Source organism: Crotalus tigris, unplaced genomic scaffold (genome assembly GCF_016545835.1).
Source record: "Crotalus tigris isolate CLP2741 ecotype Arizona unplaced genomic scaffold, ASM1654583v1 scf7180000017744.3724543626:3957646, whole genome shotgun sequence".
Taxonomy (NCBI): domain Eukaryota; kingdom Metazoa; phylum Chordata; class Lepidosauria; order Squamata; family Viperidae; genus Crotalus; species Crotalus tigris.
Genome location: NW_024096611.1, coordinates 2297115 through 2309200, shown reverse-complemented (window position 1 = coordinate 2309200; position 12086 = coordinate 2297115). Strand labels below are relative to the sequence as shown.

At 39.6% G+C, this 12086-nt stretch overlaps 1 protein-coding gene across 8 annotated transcripts in view; it reads left to right on the top strand.

Annotated features, from left to right (window-relative positions):
• The first annotated feature begins 3659 nt into the window (after positions 1–3659).
• Positions 3660–12086, top strand: part of PPFIBP2 (PPFIA binding protein 2) — a 140317-nt gene continuing 131890 nt past the window's right edge. For 2 of the 8 annotated variants that reach the window (XM_039340375.1, XM_039340377.1), the window contains exon 1: positions 3660–3873. The gene's annotated coding sequence lies outside the window, so the exon portion shown is untranslated. The remainder of the gene's footprint in view (positions 3874–12086) is intronic. The other 6 variants (XM_039340376.1, XM_039340380.1, XM_039340382.1 and 3 more) reach the window with 4 other exon arrangements.

The window sequence follows — 12086 nt, the reverse complement described above, 5'->3', positions numbered from 1 at the left end:
ATTTCAAGGAGTTTAGTAACATATTTTGATTTTTCCCTTCATATTAAGAAAACAATAAAAATTTAGAGCTCATTCCGAGCTAGCCTGCTTGTTTTTCCTCTTGCTTGCTGAACCAGGAAGGGATGAGTGGAAACTTCATGTAGCTTCAAAACTTTTCCCCACTGTGAAAGTCTCAGATTTTTAATTCCTATCCCAGAGCCATATGCCGGTCAATGTCAGGTCTTGCAGTACCTTGACCGTAGCAGGGTCACAGTGCCAGGTGGGTGGGACGGGCCAATCCCATTGGTGTGAGATGATTCTTCAGATAGACTGGACCCATATGGAGCCCAGAAGCATTCCTGGAAGTCACCTGAAAGGTGGTATAGAATCTGAAACATCCAAGGAAAGTATCCATAGAAGAGGCAATTCCTGGATACCTTGTGGGAACAGTATCTCTCACCAATGGGAAGGGGGACGTATTCCCAAGAAAATATGCATAGTATTGCAGTTTAATAGCACCATCCTAACTAATACATGTACTGGTTGCAGGGAGATTATAATGAAGCAATGAGTCTCTTTTTTGTAACAGATATCCCATTTAGTCAGCAAAAAGTACTTTTCTTCAGCTAAGCAATGTTGACCTCAAAAATTTGCTTACAAAAGGATTTTTTTTTTTTTAAGGGAAATACCCTTCTGGCAAAGATATAACAGGAAATGAATAGAACAGGGAGAAACTGAGATCTACCATATATCAAATTCCTGACCAGGGCAGTTCTGGCAGTTCTGTGGGGCATCCTAATTAATTTTCAACGTGTTGAATCATGGAAATTCTCAAGTTATTTTCTTCATTCCCCTGTGGAACAACTGGGATAAAGTTATCAACTCAGCTGGCTGACTCTTGGTGAATTTTGCCATTCATTTTTAATTTATTTTTTAATCTTTATTTGTTAATCCATTTTTATTATTATTATTATTTTTATAAATAACTCTAGGCCACAAAGATACCTCCTTCCTCCTCCCATTTTCCCCGCAACAATCCTGTGAGGTGAGTTAGGATGAGAGAGAGTGATTGGCTCCCAAATGCTTAGACAGTAATTATAAGAGCAATAAATAAACCCCTCTGAAACAGATATTCTAAAGATTTCAGCAGCTGAGATGTTTAAGACCATCTGGAAATGGAAAGATTTACAGCGGAACAGAAAACTGGCAGCTTCTCTTATGCCCTTATACACTTTTCTAAGTCAGTATAACTACTACTATAATAATGAAATATGCTCTTTAAGTGAATAGACATATGCTAGTTTTTTTTCCCATATAATCTCATTAATGTCACGGAAATAGAGAGCAGCAGGTTATTAGATTTTGGATATTCCAGACAGCTCTTCCCAGTCAAAATACATATTTTTCTTTTTTCCAATGGAATGTTGGAAGAAAAAAATATGGAAATGGGCCCCAGGGGAATAAAATATAGAAGAAAAACAGGGAAGGCAAGAATGCTAAAAATGGAGAATAAGGCTCTTTGGAATCCTGCCCATAATTTTCATTTATAGTTTTTCTGAGAATTTCTGAACTTTTAAGGCTGAAATTACTTGCAGCCAAACTACTTGGGAAAAAGAATAATTTCACTGAACTCAAGAAAGTGATTTCTGAATAATCATGGTTCAGGGGATTAAATACACTTTGGATTAATTCTACTGAGTTCATTGTGTTTAACTAAACACACAAGTGCAAAATTGTAAAGCACAGTTATTTGAAAATGTATTTTAGCTGTGGCTTATGCTGAAATATGAATGGGATGCAACATGATGCAAGCAAGGGAAACGCCTGACCAACATTAATGGTTATTGTTGGAGACAGTTCAGCAATATACGCAATGCCCCATTCTAAAGAAAATGCAACTCTGTTCACTTCAGTTTCTCCTCTCACTTTACGGTAGTGAAAGAAAACCACAGCAATTTTCAGACTACTATGGAGATCTTTCATTTGGATAAAGTAGTTGTGGACTAATGACTGTTCGTTTAGCGACCGTTCAAAGTTATGATGGCACTGAAAAAAGTGACCAGTCTTTGCCCAATTGTGAATACATGATTGCCCATCTGCAGCCTCCCCAGTGGACTTCTGACAAGCAGAGTCAATGGGAGAAGCTGGATTTGCTTAATGACCATGGCAAAAAACTCACAACTCACTTTATGACCACATCACTTAGGAAAGGGTATTCTGGTCCCAATTGTGGTTGTTAAGTCAAGAACAACCTGTAATGTTAGGTGGAGCAATGGGAATTGTAGCCTGTCATCCCTAGACATTATGGGGTGGGAAATAGGAAATAAGTTGAATAAGGGTTCTTTTTTTAAGATTTTTTTTAATCTTTCCTTTATTATTTTCATAAATAACTCAAGGCAGCAAACATACCCTAATACAGGTAGACCTCAACTTACAACCACATTGCCCAAAATTTATGCTGCTAAGTGAGAAAATTAAGCAAGTTTTGCCCCATTTTGCAACCTTTCTTGCCACCGTTGTTAAGTGAATCACTGCGGTTGTTAAATTGCTAACATGGTTGTTAAGTGAATCTGATTTCCCCCATTGATTTTGCTCGTCAGAAGGTTGCAAAAGGGGATCACATGACCATGGGACACTGCCACCGTCATAAATGTGAGTTAGTTGCCAAGCTTCCGAATATAAATCACATGACTATGGGGATGCTACAATGGTCATAAGTATGAAAAATGGTCATAAGTCACTTTTTTCAATGCTGTTGTAACTCTGGATGGTCACTAAGCAAACTGTTGTAGTTGAGAACTACCTGAACCCCTCCCCATTTTCTCCACACCAACCCTGTGAGATGGGCTGAGAGAGGGTGACTGTCCCAAATTAGAATGGAATGGAATGGAATAGCATAGCATAGCATAGCATAGCATAGAATAGAAGCTGGAAGGGACCTTGGAGGTCTTCTAGTCCAGCCCCGATTAAGCAGGAAACCCTATACCATTTCAGACAAATGGTTGTCCAATCTCTCCTTTAAAAACTTCCAGTGTTGGAGTATTCACAACTTCTGGAAGCAAGTTGTTCCAGTTCCACAATTTCTGGAGGCAAATTCATCCAGTAATCTTTCATGCCTAAAGCACGACTAGAACTCACAGTCTCCTGGTTTCTAGACTGACCCCTACATCAACCTGGCTCTGGTTCTAACCTCAGAGTCGAATATGTGACATTCTTCCTTCATTTTTCCTCCTATGTAAACCCTTCTTTACCCTACTGATCCGAATGGGACTTATTTCCAAGTATATCTAAAAACGATGCAGACTTTCCCCACGAACTGGCGCTTCTCAGCAGAGATGCGCTACGACCGGATAATTTTTCTCGCCTATGAGATTCTAAGGATTCTAATGCCAGAAACAACAGCAGAGTTAAGCATCAAAAACTTCAGGTGGTTCGTAAAAGACGGACGCTTACTGGAGGGGGGGGGGCTAACTACTTGTGGGACATCCAACCGCCTTCCCCCTCCCCAAGGTACTGCAGGATCAATAATTTCCCTTCATTAGCAACAGATGTCCCGGATCCGCTTGTCCAACCGGGCGATCCAGGGCCAGATCCTTTCCTTGAGCGCGCGTTAACAGCTGCGTTGTTGTGGCCCCGCTTCGCTCCACTCCTGCCTCGGCTTGGAATCACGTGGGAACGATAGCTGCCTGCCGGTCCTGTCTCCAGAGCCAATGGCCGCCGCGGCTTAAGCGGCGTGGGGACACGGGGAGAGAGGGGGGGAGAGTGGAAGGGACGCTCGCGGAGAGAGGGAAAGAGTGACCGTCCGACCACTTGACCTTCGCGCAGGGAAAAGCCAAGTTCTTCCGCCTGAAAAAGACGCGGGAGGAGGGGAACCTCGCAAGCGGCCAAGGGCAGGTTAGTCACCCCCGTACCTGTCGCGTTGCTAAAGGCTGGAGGGAGCGCGCTAAGCCCTTCCTTGCACCCGGCATGCAAAACAATTCTGACAGGCGAGCGTTTCGACCCGTGTGCCGGCTGGCAAGTCTTTTGCTACTTTTCCCTCCGTAGTCCTAAAATATTTCCTTGGCGCTCCGCTGTTTCGATTGAACGGAACTCGGTCTTCATTCTCGCTTTTCTTTCATTTTAAAGGTCGGACCCGTGGAAGGTAACTCTTGTGGCAGCATCCCTCCCCCCCCCCGTTTTGTTTTGTTTTGTTTTCCCGTTTGCCTTTTGCAGACTGGAAAAGAGAAACAGTATTTCGGAACTTCGAAACAGTACTCTGGAGCTGTGGTGTGGATGACATTTAATTAGAAGCAAAACTGTTTAAAAGTCCCTTCACCTGTTGAGGATGGGGGAGGGCGCCGTCTGTGAGCGTTTTGAATAACTTTTTTGCGGACAGATGGCATGCTAAGTAAGCATATACATTACAGTGGAAATCCCAGTACTTTTAACGAGATTTTTCTCTGCTGAAGAAATGGGATTGCAATTCTAGGCATACTGATTGGGATATAGCGTCCATTGATGCCAAGCAGGTGACTGATCTTTAGTTGATTTGTGTGTGTGTATGTACGTAGGCCTTCCCTGCATATCTTGGTGGTTATTGCAGCTTAGTGGCTGAAATGAAAGGCATCAAATCTTATTAGATTTTTTTTACCCCTTCATGTAGTCATTGGATGTAATACCTTAGGCTGTCCAGCCCCACCCCATGACACCATCACCAAAACTTTGATTACAAGTGATTTTTGTTGCTGCAGTTCATGGCAGTAACCCTAAGCCACATAATAATAACAACAATAACAACAACAGACAGTAAGTGCCACCTATGCAAAGAAGCTGAAGAAACAGCGGACCACCTGGTAAGTTGCTGTAAAAAAAAGATCGCACAGACTGACTATAAGCAGTGGCGTGACAAAGTAGCAACAATAGTGCACTGGAAGATCTGCAAGAAATATAATTTGCCTGCAAGCAAGAACTGGTGGACCATAAAATAGAGAAAGTCATAGAAAATGAAAATGTTAAATTGCTCTGGGACTTTAGAATTCAAACAGACAAGCACCTGCCACATAACACCCTGGAGTTAACAATTGTCGATAAAAAAGACAAAAAAGTCTGGATAATGGTCATGGCAGTGCCTGGAGACAGCAGAAGAGAAGAGAAAGAACTGAAGAAGATAACAAAATACAAAGACCTACAAATAGAAATAGAACAACTGTGGCAAAAGCAAGCAAGAGTAGTACCAATAATAATAGGCGCTTTGGGTGCAATCCCAAACAACTGGAGCACCACTTGGACACCATTGGCATTGAGAAATGCACCATTAGTCAATTGCAAAAGGCAGCCTTATTAGGAACAGCTTCCATCCTGCAACAATATCTGTAATACATCAATTCAAACATCCACATATGCCTATCCCAGGTCCTTGGTAAGGATGCGATAGGTAGACAAAAATGCCAAATCCAGTCTGAATAATAATGTGATGAATAATAATAATAATAATAGTAATAGTAATAATAAGTTAGAAGGGACCTTGGAGGTCTTCTAGTCCAACCCGCTGCTCAGACAAATAGTTGTCCAGTCTCTTCTTTAAAACTTCCAATGTTGGAGCATTCACAGCTTCTGGAGGCAGGTTGTTCCACTGATTAATTGTTCTAATTGTAAGGTGCTTTGAAGAATAGCTTGACTCCCTCTTTTTGGGGGGAGCTATAGGTGTCCTGTATAATAGTATCATAACTCTTTCTGGTTTTGCACATTTTCTGGATTCATTCAACATAAAATAACAAACTTAATAAATAATAACAGTGAAATAAATAAGGACTAGTTTATGGATCAGTGTCTTGTCTGAACCCAGTCAACTTGTTAATTCAAATTATGATGCAGTTAAGTAAAGGTTAGCAAGGTAGCATGTTGTACAAACACAGTTATTTTCAGACAGAAAATAAGTATATCGGTCAAAAATCTAAATAACGTGACTTTAAAAAAAAAACAAGCAAAATAGGTGGGTTTTAGCTGGTGTTCCTTTGCTATCTTTTGATGACAGTTGGTTGTCAGCTGTGGGGATAAAGGTCAGATGTTCAGTACAGTTTTGCAACCTTTTTTTTTCATTAGTGTGTGACCAAGAACAACCATTACGTGTACCAAAAAAAAGTGCTTACGGTGCAGCAATGCCTTGGATACAAAATGTAGGTTCTATTTAGGAGAGGCTATTTTATTTTCTTGCAATTGAGCCCAGCCAAACCCTTGCCATTGGAGCCAAACATTTTCTAACTGTTTGATGATGGTAGTAGGGAATGGAGGGACATTCTGGGCATGTTCATTCTTAATTGTTCTTTACATAAGATATTTGTATTCTTTCACTAAACAGGTAAAGAAGGAGAAAATAGAATGATTGTGCTTGCTTCTGTTTCATTCTGCTGATGGTTCAAATAAATTTTCCGTGCTTACATATTATATGTGCATATACAGCCCAGGAGTGTCTTCCGGGTATGGTTAAAAAGAAAAAATTAAGATGGTGGCCACAACTGTGTGATCAAAGCTCTGCTGGTTTTTATATGCCTTCCCTGATTGGAGCACTTAATATGATCAAAGAACTGGAAGAAACAGAGTTCTTGAGTTAATGCACACAATTACAATTTAAGTTGTGTCAATTCATTTAAACGCATGAATCATACACATTTATTAATTGTGCACAAACATTTTGCTGATGATGATAAGTTGCAAACTAACTGTGTTTTTAATGTATTTTTTTCTGTTTTCAGAATAAACTCTCTCTTTGTTCATTGAGACTTATAAATATTTTTTTAAATTTTGAAGCCAGAATTCTTTTGGACCTTAGCTTAAATTATGTCTCCAGTTAAAATGATTGAAATATTCTTCCAAATCAATAGCTGGAACTTTGGAATAATCATTAAAATTAGTCAGGACTTCAGTCCACAGCTTAACTCCTGTGAAATGCTACTTAAGGTTTCGATTCTTCAGCATCTGATTTGACAGGAAGCCCTATTTTACTCAATCCAACTTTCTTCTTTTATACATGTAAGATTGTACTATATGCATGTAATGGGATTTCTGCGGAGTCTTTTTGATATGATTTATTTATTTATTTATCTAAATTTATTTGCTGCCCATCTCATTTCCAATGACTCTGGGAGGCTTACAGCATAAAGACATTAAAGCATTAAAAAAAACATTAAAATCACTTCACACACACACTAAGGTGGGTTATTTCATTTTGGTTTAGAGCAGCGGTGTCAAACTCGCAACATCACATGACGTGTCACGACATATCACAACTTTTTTGCCATTACCGGCAATGGGGTGGGCGCAGTTTCACAATGACACATCCAGCCCATGGGCAGTTTGACACCCCTGGTTTAGAGTATTGTCTGAATTCTCATGTTGTAATTTGTAAAACATGTTTGTTTGGAGGGTGTGGGAGTTTTTTTTTTTGATTTAGCTTATGACATGCTTAAATCAGGGCTGAGCCTGATTAGTGAGTCTTTATTAAAACTGCTATAGAATGTACAACTATAGATTATGTTAATTAATTGGCCACACCACCAGAAACAGTACTTGCAAGTTCATCTCTTAGGAGCTATAAAATGAATTAGCCTCTGCTAGGTAGAATGGCTTCAGAAGCTAAATGCTGTCTACTCAGACTCTTGAATCTTTGATAAATATCCTGAAAGGGACTTGGGTATGTTTAGCCTAAAGAAAAGAAGGCTATGATACCAGTCTTCCAATACAAACAGCTATTTTAAAGGAAAAAAGATGTGGATTTATTATCCAGAGCAACTGAGGGTAGGATAAGAACCAGTAGGCAGAGGCTTTTACAGTGAGAGATATCCAAATTTGAAATAAGGAGGAATTTCCTGACTGTGAGATCTGTTAAGCAGTGGAGTAACCTGTCTCCTTGGAGTTGTGGATACTTCATCGCTGGGAGTTTTCAAGGAAAGATTGAACTGCATTCGATAGGAGGATTCCTGCACCAGGAAGAGAGTTAGATTAGAAGATGTTCAAGATCCTTTCCAGATCCAACAACAATTAAGTAGCAGTCTGGAGGGAAAGACTGGTCAGATGCAGGTCATGGGTTGAAGCTACTCAAATGTCCTGATCTTTAAGTAAGGGAAAGACTCAGTAAGGGGACAATTCCAAAAGATGTGTCTTGGAGCCCTGGTGGTGCAGTGGTTAGAATGCAGTACTGCAGTACTGCTGATTGCTGGCTGCCAGCAGTTCAGCAGTTCGATTCTGACTGGCTCAAGGTTGACTCAGCCTTCCATCCTTCCAAGGTCGGTAAAATGAGGACCCAGATGGTTGGGGGCAATGTGCTGACTCTGTAAACCGCTTAGAGAGGGCTGTAAAGCACTGTGAAGCGGTATATAAGTCTAAGTGCTATTACTTTTTCCCAGTGCTGGCCATTCAGACATTTGAAACAGCCCAAAATGAAAGTTCGAGTCCAAGGGAACTAAAGTGTCAATCAAACTTTGGAATGAAGCAAAATATGGATGATTTGTGAACATGGCCTCTGGTTGCATATCTGTCCTTTTTATAACAAAACTGAATGAGAAGCTGAAATAGGGTAATTGAAACATCAATCTGCTGTTATTCAGAGAAGCTCTTAAGTATCCTACTAATTGATATTGTGGATTATAATTTAGTTATAATATTTCCAAAGAGACTGCCAGTGCATTATTCTAAGACAGTGGTCAGGAAGAGAGGCAAATTGTACATTTGGAGTCCAGTGAAAAATGACTTCTTTGTCCCATGGTGTAAAGTCTGTTGGAACAATGACAGCTGTTGATATTTGCTATCTCGATGGCACAAAAAGCTGAAGAGGGTGAAAAACAGCACTCTGCAGAGGACATGCACTAAAATTGGGCTGTTTTGGGTGTTTTTCGTCAATTTGTCCCAGTATCTTTAGAGAAGCTGCTATGAAGGCTTACTGTTATACAGGATCCGTGAAGTTACAGTAATAAGATTTCTGTTTATACAGAAAAACTTAATTGAAAATAGGGTATTCCTGTTCTTCATTGAATAACTAGTTTCATCCAGCTAGCTAAATATTTTGATTTTTTTATTATGTCACATATTTGTAAAAAGGTTGCTACATGCATATATCCAGGTGATAGACAACTTTAAATATACATTAGCATTTTAAGCAGTGTTAAAATGGTAAAACTGTAATCCCTATAATATTATAATTGGTGACTGGATATAATAAAGTAGTATGGCATAGTGACTTAGGTGTTGGACCAGCATGGAGAAGAGCCAGGTTCAAGTCCTCCCTAAGCCACAGAGCCAGCCATTCTGTCTCTGCCCAAGCTATCTCACAGAGATGGTATTGAGAGCAGGTAGCACTATGTATTGGATCTGAAGTTCTGAAGAAAAGGCAGGATATAACTCGAACAAAGAAATGACAGGTGCCAAACTGAATATAGCTGCTTTGAATGTGTGCTTTCCTTGCAAAATAAACATGATAGATAGAGGACAATCCTGCCACTGGGCAACTTCTATTCCTTGCCTATGATGTAATGGAATGCACCATCTGATAATATACACTCACAACCAGATTTAGATGAAAATAAGGAATGCAAATTGACTAAATGTCAAAGAGAGAAAGAAGGACAAGCTTTAAAAAATGCTCAAGAGTTGGAACAAATGGCCAAGAAGCTGGAACAAATCCTCTTTTTGTGTGAAAAATAATACATTTTTGAGGTCTTCTAGGACTGGAATAAAAAGCAGGAAAGGCAGGGTTACAGTGATAGAGGCAGTGTTGGGATTCAAATATGTGAACAACTGGTTCTCTGTGGATGCCACTTCTGGAAGTCTATTCTGGGCCTGGTCAACAAAAAATAGCTATCAGTTCTAGATAGAGGCATATAAAGTTAGGAGTGATATGAAGATTCTTTTCATGTTACATATTATTCAATATATTATTATTGTCCATGTGTGCCTCATTGTTCTGTTGTTGCTTCTTGTTTGTGAGAATCTGCTTCAGCCTGGGTGATTATGTATATGCAAGTATGAGTCTGCCAACTGGTGCTTGAGAAAGTGCAGTGCCATAGTCCAGCATTGACTGCAGCTTATTAATAACATGTTTGTGGGCTTTGAGCTATTAGCTGTAGATGATAATCTCTGTATAAAACTGATGAAGATGATGATGATGATGATGATGATGGAAGGGACCTTGGAGGTCATCTAGTCCAACCCCCTGCTCAGACAGGAAACCTTATACCATTTCAGACAGATGGTTGTCCAGTCTTTTCTTAAAAACTTCCAGTGTTGGAGAATTCACAGCTTCTGGAGGCAGGATGTTCCACTGATTAATTGTTCTAACTGTCAGAAACTTTCTCCTCAGTTCTAGGTTGCTTCTCTCCTTGTTTAGTTTCCATCTGTTGCTTCTTGTCTTTCCTTTAGCAGTGTTCTGTTTGTTTTGTTCCTGTCGGCTATCTTTTAGTACCTCTTCCTTGAAATCAATCCGGCCCTATTAATTTATTTGATGTTGTTGGGTAGGATAGTTCAATTTCTTGAAAGCCTGGTTGAACATAGAGCCTGCCTATAGTCTGGCGGTCTCCAAACTCGGCAACCTTAAGACTTGTGGACAGACATGCTGGTTGAGTAGTTCTGGAAGTTGAAGTCCATAAGTCTTGAAGTTGCCTAGTTTGGAGGCTCCTGCTCCAGACAATAGATTTGATGGTGAGTTCTGGATGGAACCTGGAAGCAAGTAAGCATGTGTGTTCATATGTAGGTTTCCTATGCAATATGGTGAGTTTCCATGGCTGAGGGTGTATTTGAACCTTAACCACAGAGACCACATTGGCCCATGAAATTAGGCAGAGATTAAGTGTAAGTAGTATAATTGTAACCTTTTAAATCAGGCTCAGTGGCGTGATGTGAAAGTATTGAATCCTCTATCCCAGTGGTTCTCAACCTTTTCTTCACCATGGACCTCTTTTAAATATCTTTTGTGGCCACAGACCCCAAGACGTAGCTCAAGATTTAAATCATAACATTTTGTCGAGCTTTCTTGGACCCCCTGTGATGACATCAGGCCCACCCAGGGGTCCTTGGACCCATAGGTTGAGAACCACTGTTCTAACCTACTAGAGATATTGTTAAGGAAATCTGGAAATGGCAACCTTGATAGATCTGCAACATTCCAGCTCAGAAAGAAGCTTTTGAGTTATTCACAGCGCTGTTTCCTAGAAGAAAATGTGTTATAAAGTCCATGAATTCCACTTATTATAGATTTTATCATTTCTGGCCAAATTGCCAGAAATGATAAAATTTCATGAAAGGACGAAGTATTGTGACTAAAATATGCTGCTTTGCTTTGTAAATAAATTCCTGAGCAGGTAGATGCTTTTAAAATGAAAAGATGATCTGTATTTATATCACTTCAATGACTGTAATTTAAATGTTTGTTCACCATATGCTTAGCATAATTGTATCCTTTTTTTTACTTTGAGCTTTTTTATCTTCTATTTTGTAGGCTATCTTTAAGTTTTGCTAGTTCTTCCCATTCCTAATTTTCAAAATTGAATACATAACTTCTACGGGGTTTTTAAAATATTTAGCATGAATCTGAAAAATGAAGATAAATCTTTGAATACGTTCACTTTAAAAACATAATACATTGTATCCTTTCCTTAATTACCATCAGAAAGGTAACAGAATAACAGAGTTGAAAAGGACCTTGGAGGTCATCTAGTCCAACCCCGTGCTCAGGCAGGAGACCTTATACCATTCCAGATAAATGGCTGTCCAATTTCTTCTTAAAAGCCTCCAGTGATGGAGCACCCACACAAGTTCTAACTGTTAGGAAATTTCTCCTTAGTTCTAGGTTGCTCCTTTCCTTGATTAGTTCTCATCCACTGTTTCTTGTCTTGCTCTTTGGATGCTACTTGGAATTCAAGGCACAGAATTTTGCTGTCACTTACACAGTTTTAACTAGTTCTAGGGAACGGCGAAGCTTTTGTGTTGATCTCATGCTAATACACTTTTAAAGAGTCTGAAAGTACTGGTGAGTTAAGATATTTAATAGTTTGTGTCTAGATTTTAAAAACATAATGTCAGCATAAGAATCTTCTCATTCTCCTCCCTCAAGAGCAATCAAGGCAAAGTGACTAATAACA